Genomic DNA, 4285 nt, shown 5'->3' with positions numbered 1-4285 from the left:
TGGTGATTTTTTGGAGGTAGGTGGTGACATGGGCTAAAGAGATAAGTGAGGGGGCCCACGTGGGGAGCACAACCCACCAGGGCGCACCTGGGGGTGCTGGCGCGTCTAGGTGGGTTGTACCCACCTGGTGCACTCTCCTCTGATGTTATTTGCATAAAAAATCAGAAATATTCAGAAAAAAATCATATTAAAATTTTAGAGCATTCTGAGAACTTTTATTTTTGGGTCATTTTTTATTGCACGGAAAATTCAGAAAACAGATAAAGCATGACATTCTATTTTATATAACTTATAAAAATAGAAAACAAAAGGTAGGTCTCACTAAATTCATCAACTTCATACCTCTAAAAAATGATCCATTAATAAGTTTGATCAAGTCTTATTAACGACCACTTTCGGTTAGCATGAGACCGAAGCACTTCCGTAAAACACTAAGTTACCTCAACGGGGATATGAATGTCCCCAAAATAAGCATATCATATTTCTTTTTGGGATTAGGTAGAGGTACACTAGTAGAAAAAGGGTCAAATGTGAGACACATTAGTCCCCTTTTGTAACAGAACCGGCACTAATGTGTCCATTAGTGCCGGTTCCAACGGCTAGGCGGGAGGAGCTCTTTAGTACCGGTTCGTGGCGAACCTTTAGCACCGGTTCATGCCATGAACCGGTACTAAAGAAAGTGGTGGCAGGATGTTGTCAGAGTGGGGCCCTTCCAGCACCTTTAGTACCGGTTCGTGGCACGAACCGGTACTAAAGGTCGTCCTATATAAACGCTTCGTCCACCCGCACTCTGTTCTTCCCCCTTTCCCCTCTCCCTCTCCTCTGTTCTTCCCTCCTTCCTCTCGAGTTCATCACAAAATTTGCCCCAAATTTGTCAAGATTTGCAGGCCCCCATCCATTCAAATGATCACTAAGGTTAGCAACTTTGTCCTTTCATCTCTCATTGCTAGATTAGCTCTTGCATTGGTTTATATAGTGATTAATTGTGGGTTTTAGTAATTTGGGATGAATTATATGTGGTAGTATTTGATTTATATGCAGTTTGAGGTCAAAATAACACTTAGTTTGCATATGTAGGTGTGGTTTACTTAGTGCCTTCTAAATCTCCGTCGTAACCACCGTCGATCGCCCGCACCGTCCCGTCGCCGGCACCACCTTGTGGTGAGCCTCTTGTTCATGAAATTTTATATAAAAAAATTGATGTTTGTGTGATTTGGATATATAGTTACTCGTATAATAATTATCTTACCCGTACGTTGTTTGTTATACATAGTGTCATGGTTTTGATATCCGTCCCCGTCGGCCCTCGTCATTGTTATGATTCGGATGTGGTATATTCTCTTTTAAAACTATTTGTTGCATTTCGTGTTTATGACAAATTATGCCCATCAAGTTGACATAGATATTTTTATCTAGGAGGTATGTGAACCGGAAATTCCAACCGACCCTATTGTCGAGAGGTTAAATTTAGTTGAAAGAGAAAATGAGTACTTGAAAGAAAAATTGAAAAGAATCGAGGGGGAGAAGATGGAATTGGAGTTGCATGTTGCCGATGTCGTCGATGATCACAAGATCAAGATGGAGAAAATGCGCTTGAAGATTAGAAAGATTAGAAAATATGCCATCGATAGTGAGGCTTGGTATCATTATGCTGTTGGATCAATTGTTACCTTAGTTGCGATCTTGATCGCATTTGTTGTTGCATTTAAATGCTTTAGCTAGAGAGTTATTTGTTTGTTGCATTTAAGTGTTGTATGAACTTTATGTATGAACTTGTATTAATTTGGTCTATTCGGTGTTGTGTAATGAAGATGAGCCGGCAATGGATGTACGATGACCGATGCTCTCCCCAGTTCGTTGAGGGCGTGCAGACTTTTCTGCTTGCGGCTGAGGCAAACAAGCGGGCGGATGGTTTTATGCCTTGTCCATGTGCTGGCTGTAAGAATGGTCGCAATTACTCTACGTCAAGAACCATTCACGTCCACCTGTTTGAGTCCGGTTTCATGCCCCACTATAATGTTTGGACCAAGCACAGAGAAAGAGGGGTTATGATGGAAGACAATGAAGAAGAAGAGGACGACGACAGCTATCCTGGCCATGGGTTCCCTGAATACGATGATGCAACAATGGGGGAAGATGAGCCGGTAATGCGGGAAGAAGCTGAGCCGGCAATGCGGGAAGAAGCTGAAGAAGAGGCATCAGATGAGCCCGTTGATGATCTAGGTCGGGCCATTGCCGATGCAAAGAGAAACTGCGCAAGTGATTTGGAGAAGAAGAAGTTGCAGCGCATGTTAGAGGATCACAAAAAATTGTTGTACCTGAATTGCGTAGGTGACAAGAAAAATCTGGGCACCACACTGGAATTGCTGCAATGGAAGGCAGAGAATGGTGTATCTGACATGGGATTTGGAAAGTTGCTGGTAATGATAAAGGATATGCTTCCAAAGGACAACGAATTGCCCGAGAGTACGTACGGAGCAAAGAAGGCGGTCTGCCCTCTAGGGTTAGAGGTGCAGAAGATACATGCATGCCCTAATGATTGCATCCTCTACTGCGGTGAGTACGAGGATTTGAACGCTTGCCCGGTATGTGGTGCATTGCGCTATAAGATCAGCCACGATGACCCTGGTGATGTCGAGGGCGAGCGCCCCAGGAAGAAGATTCCTGCCAAGGTGATGTGGTATTCTCCTATAATACCACGGTTGAAACGTTTGTTCCAAAACAAAGAGCATGCCAAGGCGATGCGATGGCACAGAGAATACCGTAAGAAAGACGGAAAGTTGAGAGTACCCGTTGACGGGTCGCAGTGGAGAAAAATCGAAAGAAAGTACGGGAAGGAGTTTGCAGATGACGCAAGGAGCGTATGGTTTGGTCTAAGCGCAGATGGCATTAATCCTTTTGGGGAGCAGAGCAGCAACCATAGCAACTGGCCTGTGACTCTATGTTTGTGTAACCTTCCACCTTGGTTGTGCATGAAGCGGAAGTTCATTATGATGCCAGTGCTCATCCAAGGCCCTAAGCAACCCGGCAACGACATTGATGTGTACCTAAGGCCATTAGTTGAAGAACTCTTACAACTGTGGAATGGAACAGGTGTACATGCGTGGGATGAGCACACGGGGGAAGAATTTGACCTAAAGGCGTTGCTGTTCGTGACCATCAATGATTGGCCTGCTCTCAGTAACCTTTCAGGACAGACAAACAAGGGATACAGCGGATGCACGCACTGTTTGGATGATACCGACAGTATATATTTGAATAGTTGTAAGAAGAATGTGTACCTGGGACATTGTCGATTTCTTCCGAGCAGGCATCCCGTAAGAAAGAAAGGCAAGCATTTCAAAGGTGAGGCGGATCACCGGACGAAGCCTCGCCACCGTACTGGTGCTGATGTACATGATATGGTCAAGGATTTGAAGGTGATATTTGGAAAGGGTCCTGGCAGACAACCTGTTCCGAAGGACGCTGACGGACGCGCACCCATGTGGAAGAAGAAATCTATACTTTGGGACCTGTCATATTGGAAAGACCTAGAGGTCCGCTCCGCAATCGACGTGATGCACGTGACGAAGAATCTTTGCGTGACCCTGCTTGGCTTCTTGGGCGTGTATGGGCAGACAAAAGATACACCTGAGGCACGGGAGGACCAGCAACGTATGCACGGAGAAGACGGCATACATCAGGGTCATGCAAGCTACGCTCTTACCAAAGAAGAGAAGGACATCTTCTTTGAATGCCTGCTCAGTATTAAGGTACCGTCTGGCTTCTCGTCGAATATAAAGGGAATAATAAACATGGCAGAGAAAAAGTTCCAGAACCTAAAGTCTCATGACTGCCACGTGATTATGATGCAACTGCTTCTGGTTGCATTGAGGGGGCTTCTACCGAAAAACGTTCGATTAGCCATTGTGAAGCTATGTGCATTTCTCAATGCAATCTCTCAGAAGGTAATCGATCCAGAAATCATACCAAGGTTACAGAATGATTTGGTGCAATGTCTTGTCAGTTTCGAGTTGGTGTTCCCACCATCCTTCTTTAACATCATGATGCACGTCCTAGTTCACCTATGCGAAGAGATTAACGTTTTGGGTCCTGTATTTCTACACAATATGTTCCCTTTGAGAGGTTCATGGGAGTCTTAAAGAAATATGTTCATAACCGTGCTAGGCCAGAAGGAAGCATCTCCAAGGGCCATCAAAATGAGGATGTCATTGAGTTTTGTATTGACTTTATTCCTGACCTTAAACCGATTGGTGTTCCTGAATCGCGGCATAAGGGCAGACTG

The sequence above is a fragment of the Triticum dicoccoides genome, chromosome 7B (assembly GCF_002162155.2).
Source record: "Triticum dicoccoides isolate Atlit2015 ecotype Zavitan chromosome 7B, WEW_v2.0, whole genome shotgun sequence".
NCBI lineage: Eukaryota > Viridiplantae > Streptophyta > Magnoliopsida > Poales > Poaceae > Triticum > Triticum dicoccoides.
This window is presented reverse-complemented; position numbering follows the sequence as displayed.